This window comes from Daucus carota, chromosome 5 (assembly GCF_001625215.2).
Source record: "Daucus carota subsp. sativus chromosome 5, DH1 v3.0, whole genome shotgun sequence".
Lineage (NCBI taxonomy): Eukaryota > Viridiplantae > Streptophyta > Magnoliopsida > Apiales > Apiaceae > Daucus > Daucus carota.
In genome coordinates, this window is record NC_030385.2 from 27,127,380 (window position 1) to 27,138,095 (window position 10,716).

Sequence of the window (10,716 nt, forward strand, 5' to 3'; positions counted from 1 at the left end):
TGTAATGGTTTGCGATTAATTTGTCTGTTTTGATTAGATTTTGGCAGATGCCAAAATTATAAGATTTTTAATTGATAAAAAAAGATTCTTTACGATTTTGCCCCTTTGTGTGTTAGATTTTGATATTTTTTTGATTGAATTCATTTTGAGAAATGATTATATATGACAACAATAATCAACGGAATCTAAGAGAGTTCCTCAGTTTTCTTGATAATCTGATTTTCTCTGGAACCTCACTCTATAGATATATATAGAATTGGGTTCTAGAGAAACCATTCTTATCAAGAGACCCAAGAGACCATGATCTAGACCGTTGATTTAAAAATATATTAAATCAATCAAAAATATATTTGATTGTGGCAGTGACGTAAATACTATGTAAGTACAAAAAAAAGGTAATGCATATGACAACGTATATCATTAATTTATACGCTTGGTATCTTCATAAATATATGGCAAGGAGCGCTGATTCGGTGACTATTACAGCCAAGGAATCTTTGTAGTTTTGGTAATTAAATCATGTAACGTATAATAAGTCTTTATTTGTATAGATTATTTATACTGCATATCATTCGTATTCATCGTCTTAATCAAAAACTCAAATGGAGAGAAGATATATCAGGGTTCCTCGGCGTGTTTATTGTATAATAATTTATAATTACGACTCCCCTACATGATAAGACATATTACAGAACATCAAGACGGTTGTGTTTTCTGTTTTTTTTAAGAATTAATGTTACAAATTTCTTTAAGGTGTTCATTATAAACACGACAAGAATTTCACATAGAAAATTGGAAAATGTTGCTATTAATGGTTTTAATATTTAAATTTATATGAAGATTCCATAACGTGATCATGATTATTATAAGAATAATATATTTTTATCTTAAAATAAATAAAATTACAATGATGTCAATGAGGTTTTCTTGTAATTTTCGAAAAAAATCTTGTATTTATTATTATATTTTATCGACTAAATTATATTTTTTATATTAAATTATTAACTTAATTTCATAAGTTATTTAAGGTGTTCCTTAGACACACGATTAAAATTTAATGATTAAATCTCTTGTATTATTTTTAATAAAACACGTAGGTAGTTGAAGGTGGGAAAACATGTTGAGGAGATTTCTTAAGGTGTTCGTGAAGTGCGAAGAATTACACATTTTCGTTTAATTTAAGTTGATCCTATTCTTATTAATTGTCAATTACATAATAAGATTCTCTCAAGTGTTCACTAGAAATACGATAAGAATCCCACGTTGAAAATTGAAAAAAGTTGCTATTAATGATTTTAATATTTTAATTTGTATGAAGATTTTTGGCAAAAAAAAAATTATATGAAGATTCCATAACGTGATCATGACAATTGTAACAATGATAAATACTTTAATATTAAAAGAAAATTTCAATGATATCAATGAGGTTCTACTTGTAATTTTTAATAAAACACGTATGTGGTTGAAGGTGGGAAAATATGAGAAAATATGTTGAGGAGATTTCTTAAGGTGTTTGTGAAGTGCGAAGAATTACACATTCTCGTTTAATTTAAGTTGAATTCCTATTTTTATTAATTGTCAGTTACATAATAAGATTCTCTAAAGTGTTCACCAGAAACACGATAAGAATCCCACGTAGAAAATTGAAAAAAGTTGCTATTAATGATTTTAATATTTTAATTTATATGAAGATTCCAAAACGTGATAAATTAAAATTACAATGATATCGATGAGGTTCTACTTGTAATTTCTGAAAAAAATCGTGTATTTATTATTATATTTTATCGACTAATTTATATTTTTATATCAAATTGTTAACATAATTTCATAAGATTCTTTAAGGTGTTTCTTATACAGACGACAAAAATTTAATGATTAAATCTCCTGTTTTATTTTTGATAAAACACCAAGGTGGTTGAAGGTGGGAAGATTTGATGAGGAGATTTGTTAAAGTGTTCGTGAAGTGTGAAGAATAACAAATTGGATCAGTGAAAAATCCAATTAACATATTAGTAAAATATTTTTGGTATATTTTTTATTATATACTAAAGAATTTAATTAAGATTCAACTAATTGAAGCTCTGAACTTTTTATGCAAATATTATCAAAACACTTAAAAGAATGTTAATAAAATACTAATTATTATGAAATAATTAATTAATATTAGTAAAACACAATTAAATCTATCTTGGAGCATATTAAATAGAATTGTTTTTTTTGATCGAATTTAACATATTAGAACACATTTAAATATAATTTTGTTACTTGTTATTTCCATACCGTATAAGATTTAATATACTACAACACTTTGTAAAAAATATTTTAAGATATTATGTAAAAGTTTTTTATTATAATTTTATTGCGTATGGTACAGAAGGTGTTCACAAGAATCGTTTATATTTTATCCCATATGATACGAATTACTTTAAATGGGTAGCTTATTTCAAATAAATGAGAGTGATGATACGCTTACCATAATTATAGTAGATCTGATTGTAGAGGAGTTAATACACAATCAATAGGAAATATATGCCATTCTTTCTTACCAAAAACAATAAATATGTATAATTATACGGTATTTTTTCTTTCTAATACTACCCTTTGGTATAAATATGGTAAATCTTGAATATTATTATTAATTATGTAAGCCATTAGATTAAAGGAATATCTAACGATGGGAATGTAGGTCTCTCAGGTCTCTCATTAACCTCCGGTCTCTTTTTAACCTCCCCTATATATATGGGTCGAGTTCCAGGGAGACGCCCCTTATCAAGAGACGAAAGAGACTTAATATTAGCCGTTGATGAGATCTGTACTCTATGAATAACTACAGGGGCACGCTAATCAAAAAAAGAAGTGTATATGCTGATACAAATTACATGAATACGATCCTTATACGTTTTTTTAAGGTAAGCTGCATATTCTTCTGATTTCGCGCTTCAATCATGGGATTCTCTAAATTTGGATGTTTTGTAGGACTTAATATATACGAAATATAAATCAAAATCAAGTCTGTAACTACTGAATAAAGTTGCAGAGGTTTCCAATGTCGTCGTCGATTAAAGATAACATGGGTAACACAAGTTTTGTTCCTGCTTTTGATCTCTAGCTATGAATCACAGTTGATATACGATTTTATTTCAGAACACTTAATAGAATTACCTTTCGTTATTATTGTTCACCGTAGGCACGATGTTTTTGAACGCTTCTTCTAGTGTTTCTTAATGTTTTTTCCATGGACAATGTGTTTTTGTTTCGCAGAATTGCGAAGCAAGTTGTGAGATTCAGTCCTTTTATGCTTGTCAATGAGCTTGCTTTACTCTCTCCTGAACAGAAATCATGGGTTATTGTTACGAGGTTTGGTTCTTTGTTGAGTTTTGATATGAGGAGCTATCCGAGGAATTGCCATGGTAGTTTAGTTTTTGCATCGTTGGATGGATGACCCCGAAGCCTTGTACTATAATCAAAACTAGAGATTTTTAGGTTGATCAAGAACACAAGTTCATTGAATATGTCCACTTCTTATCACTACGTTTCTCTTACTAACATTTTTTTATTGTTAATTCCTTGCGAAAAAGGAATAGAAATTACTTGTCAATTTAAGAAATTTTCCTTTTATACTTGCTGATCTTTTGTTAAATGTTTTTAACTGATTTACGGTAAGAACACCTTAATGAACCTCAGAGCTATATTCTCGATAGAAAATGAAATCAACCTTCAGAATAATTACATAATGTTGAAACAAAAAAACATTACTAGAATAACCAAGAATGTATAATCAAAAAGTACCAGAACACCTAAGGAAACTCATTAACACACGTAGTTTAATTATATCAGAAGGAAATTGAATACCAAAAAAGTGTTTTCAAATATAAACATTAACAAGAGCTGTTTTATTAAAAAACGTAATAACGTCAATCTGAAAAGATTTTAAAAAAATAAATTTATCTCTGAAACGGACAATAAGGGTACAATATCGATATTTGATCTTGTAATTGAAAGATATTATAACTCGCGAACACCTCAAGGAATCATATATATGTGTAATGCAAATTATTAATACTCTATTGGTGAGCAACTTAAAGTACCTCATATTCATGTCTTGCCATTACAACATATTAGTAAAATAAAAATTGCTCAAAATTAAATACTTATCTAATAAAAGAAACAATAACAAATTAATTTAAATAAATGGTCTCTTAAAAAAATTAACTACTTACATTAAACAAAAACGTGTAATTTTTAACACTACCTTCGCGAAGACGTTAATGAATCTTCCTATCATACCTCACTACCTTCAAACACTTTCATATTTTATCAAAAACGATACAATAGATTTTATGGATAACATTTTTATCTTATCTCCAATGAACACCTTAAAGAATTTTGTGAAATTATGTTAATAGTTCAATATAAAAAATTTTAATTAGTCAGTAAAAAATAGTAACAAATTAAAATATATTTATTCTTCTCAGTGTTATGAACACGTTATGGAATCTCCATATTAATTAAAGCAGTAATGATTAACTACAATATAACTCTATTTGATAATGTTGTAAATTAATTTATTTTTATTTTAAAATTAACATTAATTTATGGCTTAGAGAATTTTGTGAAATTATGTTAATAGTTTAATATAAAATAAATTAATTAGTTAGTAAAAAATAATAATAAATACATGTTATTTTGTAAGATATTCAAATTAATCTCTCATGAATTTATTATTATTAAAAACGTGATAAATTTATCTGGATTTTTGGGAAGGTCAATAGAGATATGAAAAAAATAAGTATTAAGGATTTAACTTTTAATTTATAAGGAGATTCCATAACGTGTTCGTGAAAGTGATCAGAATAATTATATTTTAATATTAAAATTAAAATAAAATAATAATAATAATAATATCAATAAAGTTGTACTTGTAATACCCACAAAATCTCAATCTCTTGTATTTTCTTACTATTATGATTTAAAGAGAAAAAATCTCATTATTTTTCGTTACCGTTATAAAAATTACAAATTTTCCTTAGGTTGTTCATGAATAGAGATTTGAAAAAATTTGTATTAAGGATTTAACGTGTTAATTTTATATGGAGATTTCATAATGTGTTCCTGTCAGTGATAAGAATAATTCTATTTTGATATTAAAATAAAAAATAATTAAAATAATAATAATATCAATAAGGTTCTAATTGTAGTATCCGCAAAATCTCCTGTATTATAATTTCATAATAATAAAATAATAAATTCTTATATGTTGTTTAAATAAAATTTTATGCTAAAATAAAATTTTGATAATTAATATGACAAAAATATAGATCGATTAAATGAATATGAAAACAAAATCTTAACATGTTTTGAAATATGATAATTATAATGGTGTGCTACGTAACTCCATAGCATACCCTCTTGTATGGAGTTACGTAGCACACCATTATAAATATATACATAATATATATTCTATTATATTTTTTATGAAATATAATTGCAAATTTCGATTATTAAACCGAAAACGAAGTTATACAATTTTTTTATTCCAAAGATCGTCTAAAATTATACAATATCTCAACATGATTCTATAACAGAATAATAATCATCCAGAATTATTCTGCTGTAGAATCAGTTTCGAAAATATACTTTTTTTAATCGAATTTGAAGTGTTAAATTACTTAAAATAGATTTAATTTATAGTATTCAATATTAGAATCACGTTTTATATGTATTCTATAACAGAATTTATAATAAAATTGATGATTTATGGTGGCGCACTATGTAACTCCATATAAGGAGACCCTATCTGGAATGTTGGCATATATATATATATATATATATATATATATATATATATATAGATTCCAAAGATGAGGTCGAAAATGACATTTGAAAACTGGAACTTGAAATCAGGAATTGCAGTTGCATATATGGTTGCATATGCAACCACCGTATTTTTGAAAACACTACTAGAAAAACGGGTAAAATTGACCGCCATTACCGGTCAATTTTAGTTAAATTTGACCGGGTTCGGTCAAATTTAGTTAATTTTGACCGGAATCGGCGGTCAGTCATAACTTAGTGGATTTTAGTCATTTTCGGTCAAAAATAGTTTATTTTGACCGGATAAAATTGACCGGTTAGTTTTGACCGTTTAAAATTGACCGCCAATATCAACCGTTTGCGGTCAATTTGACTATTGTTTTCAAATTTTGAATTTTCACAAAAATTCAAATTTCCCGCCTATTTTTAAATTAATTTGACCAACTCGGTCAAATTTAATTTTTTGACCACTTATGTCCAGTCATATTTATAAATTTGACCACTTATTTCAGTTGGTAAATTTTATATTTTTTGACTAGAAAGTTGTAGTCAAATTTATTTATTTTGAAATAATAAAGAAATTATGCCTAGACTAATATACTCAAACAATAAGAAACTAAGTTCATCTGCTCACGTGGAGCCTGGCGCCAAGGGTCTCATTTTGTATTCTTCTTCGTGGTCCACACTCACCTGCTCAAGAAATGCGCTCGAGTCGCTTGCAGACCTTCGGTGGGACCTACACTTTGAGGAGGAGGAGGAGAAGTTGAGGTAGTCATCAACCTATGAGATGCCCTATATGTTGAGATGCCCTGATTAAGAAGTGAAGAACAGAGAAGTTGAACTTGAACTTGAACTGAGAACCAAAATCTCTATTGAGAAGTGATGTTGAGAAGTGCCCTAAATCTCTAAATTGAGAACATCAAAACCCTAATTGCTGATGCCATATGTTGTGATGGAGTTGGGATGTTGACAACCAAGCAAAATCCCCAAATCGAGCATACCAAACCCTAATTTGAGATATTATGTTGTGAGGTGAGATGTCGAAATGGAGGTCGCGACAGTGAGATGAGAGAGATGTCGAAATGGAGGTCGCGACAGTGAGATGAGAGAGATGTTGTGAGGTCGGAAGTGTGAGGTTAGATGTGGAAATGGGGTCGCGGAGAGGCGAGGGATCGAGGAGTTAATCTGTAATGTCTGTAGATAAAAAAATTTCAATTTGGGGAGTTCAGAGTTCTATCCTCTTAACATTATCTGTCTAATCCCGCTGTCTTTAAAAATTTTAATTTATTTATTTAGTTTTAATTTTTCTAATTTAAATTATAAATAATATACGTGTGAGAAATATTTACTTTTAACTAAATTAAATATTACATTAATTAGTCAATTATTATACTATTATTTTTGTTAAGTTTTTATGTAGAAAAATATCATAATATATATAGGCAATTCCTCAAACAGAAACCACCAAAATAAAAACTAAAATGGAAATCAAGAGAAACGATACCTAAATGACCTAAAAGTAAGTATTATAAAAACTAAATTATGATTTTAATTTTAAAAATATCAAAAATAAAAATTACCTTTTTTAGTTTCAGATTTATTGGAAGAAAGTTTCAAAACTACCTTTTGCAATATATTAAAATGTAAAACTACCTACTTTAATAAATATTCAATCAGAATTTGAAACTTCTTTTCGATTATTTTGTTATCAAAAACGGCTTACTTCTCTTCCAAGACTTTAACCATATTTTTGGTAAAAGTGTATATCAAAAACAGAAAATACTTTTGATAAGTCGGTCTTTTCTCAAATCAATCCCTGTAAATGAGTTATACTGTGCTAGATACTTTGAATATCGACAGAGATTATTGACTTATGAGAGTAAGAGTTTGTCGGATGGGGGAGTCGACAAATCCAAACAAAGGAGAAGAATATAGTCTTGACATGATATTGATGGATGAAAATGCCAATGCCGTAACTTTTAGTGATATTTGTTTGTTGGTTATTCTTTTATAATATTTGTTTTGTCCGGACATGTTTGTTGTTTTTAATTTTTATATGATTTACTTTGTATATAAAGAAAAATATACACTTCCACAATATCTGTTTGTTTGCTACTATCTCATGGATTTAAGTTAATATTCATCTACAAAATATATACAAAATTCAATATAAATGCAAATGAAATAAAATCACAAAATTCTAATAAACTCATACCTAAAATGTATACTAATACACAAATCTATACTAATTTCATCATACATGAATATCATCAAACATTTATACCAATTTCACAAACAATACTCTACACTAATTTCACAAATTTAGGAAACACATTTAACCAATATAATTATCATAATTAGGTATTGAATTTATATTATTTAAACGACAAAAAATTAGAATAATTTAAATACTAGAATGTGATACTTACTTGATGATCTCAACGATTTGATGAGAAGAATAGAAGAGAAATGGTGGAAAAGGGAGAATAGACGAGAAAAAGGGTGGAAAAATGAGAAAAGGAAAATAAATATGGGAAGGGTAAAATTGACCGACTCTAGTCAAACATATATTTAACTTTTTTTGAAACTTTGTGCGGGAAAATTCCCGCCTAGAAAATAATTTTGACCACACACAAATTTGACCAAATTTGATCGCGACCGGTCAAATTTGATGACGTCATCGAAACATGTTTTGGCGGGAAATTTCCCTCCATTTTTTGCGGGGCCCGCCATTTAAAATTGGCCGGATAAATTTGACCGAAAACTAATTTTGACCGTTTTCGGTCAATTATGTGAGCAGTCAAAATCAATCGGTCAATTTTAGCCTTTACTTGGTGACATACGAGTTTGACCTTAAATGTGACTGCGTTCGGTCAAAAATAAGGCGGTCAAAAATAACCGGTCAAAAATACCCGGTTTTTCTTGTAGTGAAATATTTTCAAAAAGATAGTATTTTTGGAAAGATTTTAGAGAAGGTAGTATTTTTGCAATTTGTTTTAAAAGGTGGTAGTATTTTCGAAAAAATTCTTTAAACTTGGTTATGAATAAAAAAAGCTCTAAAAAATATAGTATAAGAAAAATATATGAGATAATAATGAGTAAATATAACATTAGTTATGGGAAAGATGATAATGAATCGAAATTAAGTATTTCTCTTGCAAAAAACTGGCGTTAAATTTATAATTCAGATAATGTTAAAAATTATATATTTTATTTTATATAAGAATATAAATTTTATTTCATCCGAACAACCGCAAACAGGCCTATGATGGGGACACAGAAGGTATACGTATGGCTCTCAATCAGATCCACTATGGATCTCTGAAATCTGGCACTTCAGGTAAGTGGAAACGACATAAAGCTAGCACACGGAGCCCTGGAGCACCTGCTCGGCAGCTTTTGCTCTCTCAGTCGCAGATTGCAAGGGATTTCATCTCAGGATTCCAACACCTGATTGAACCATCTGTGTTCATAGATGCCATGGCTAACGATGAGAAGGCCTTGTCGCTAGCCCTTGGTCAAATCCACCACAAAACCTTGCCGGAAACGGCAGCTCCCAACAAATCCTTCAGAGATACACTGCTCTCCAATCCAGTCCGGCAGCCTCCGTCTCCCCCAAAAGGGGCCAAGCCCAGACTGCAAATTGGGGAAAATCAGCCCAAGGGACCCATTTCAATCTTCTTCACTGGATTTGATGAATCGGTTAGGGCTGCAAGCTTATGGCAGATGTTTAAACAGGCTGGCGCAACCCAAGATATCATACTCCCCAAGCGAAGGGACAAATTCGGAAATCGAATTGGATTTATAGTCGCTAAAAATGGAGGGGAAGCCTTCAAGATTATAAGCAAACTCAATGGGCATTGCATGGGCAAATCGACCCTCTATCTAGCTTTAGCCAAAAATACAAATAAGAGTTCCCCCCAAGTTACTCACCATCGGGTCTCGCAACCTATTGCACCGCACACAAGACCAAAGGAGTGTGCAAGTATGAATGCCTCTATTTGTGAAAACAATCACCGTACGGATTCACAAGACAAAAACCCAGAAAGCCCACTCATTAGGCCAAACAAACGCATAACGGAAGATGTCTATCCTTCCAAAGCAAACTTTGCCAACACTACATCAGGCTCCACTATACTGCCTCATGATGCTGCTCTCCAGGAGGAACTGGAGTGCTGTGTACTGTTGGTAACAGCCAAAAAAGAAACAGTTTCGAATGTGGAAATGATTGTGGCGGGGCTGGGTTTCAGGGAGGTCATAATTCGTGGCCTATCAAGTTTCAAATTCATGGCTTACTTCACTGATGTTGCTTGCCTTGAAGAGCTCGACCTAGATTTCCTCCACGTAGGATTCATGGAAGTCCGCAAAATCAGAGAAGAGGACCTCATAGTACCTCGCCAGGCCTGGGTAGAAATCTGAGGATTGCCCCTCCATGGGTGGACTGAAGCTAACTACTCGCTACTGATGAAACCATGGGGAGATATAATTCAGTTTGGTCGTACTCTGGATGAAGATGACTTCTATGTCACCCCAAAGTTACTAATCGAAACTGCCCAGCTTGGTAACATTGAGGCAACAAAGCAAGTTGTTCTTTTAGGGAAAAGATGGCAATTACAGATCACAGAGACCTTTGGGGTGGGATCTGAGTTACAACAACTCACAGATAAAGTCCCGACTCAGGAAAATGATATCAACGACCCTCTTATCACATCTAGCCAGGGGAAAGCTGATTTTCCTCCACCCTCTCCCTCGGTTGTCGAAAATTTTGTAGTGGAAGAATCACACAATAGCGACAGGGTGAGTGAGTGCCCTAAAGTCTGTGTTGACAGTGAATCGAAGACATAGATGGTTCCTGTATCAATCCTTCAACCCCAAGAACCAACGTGGCTGTGGCTCTTGAAA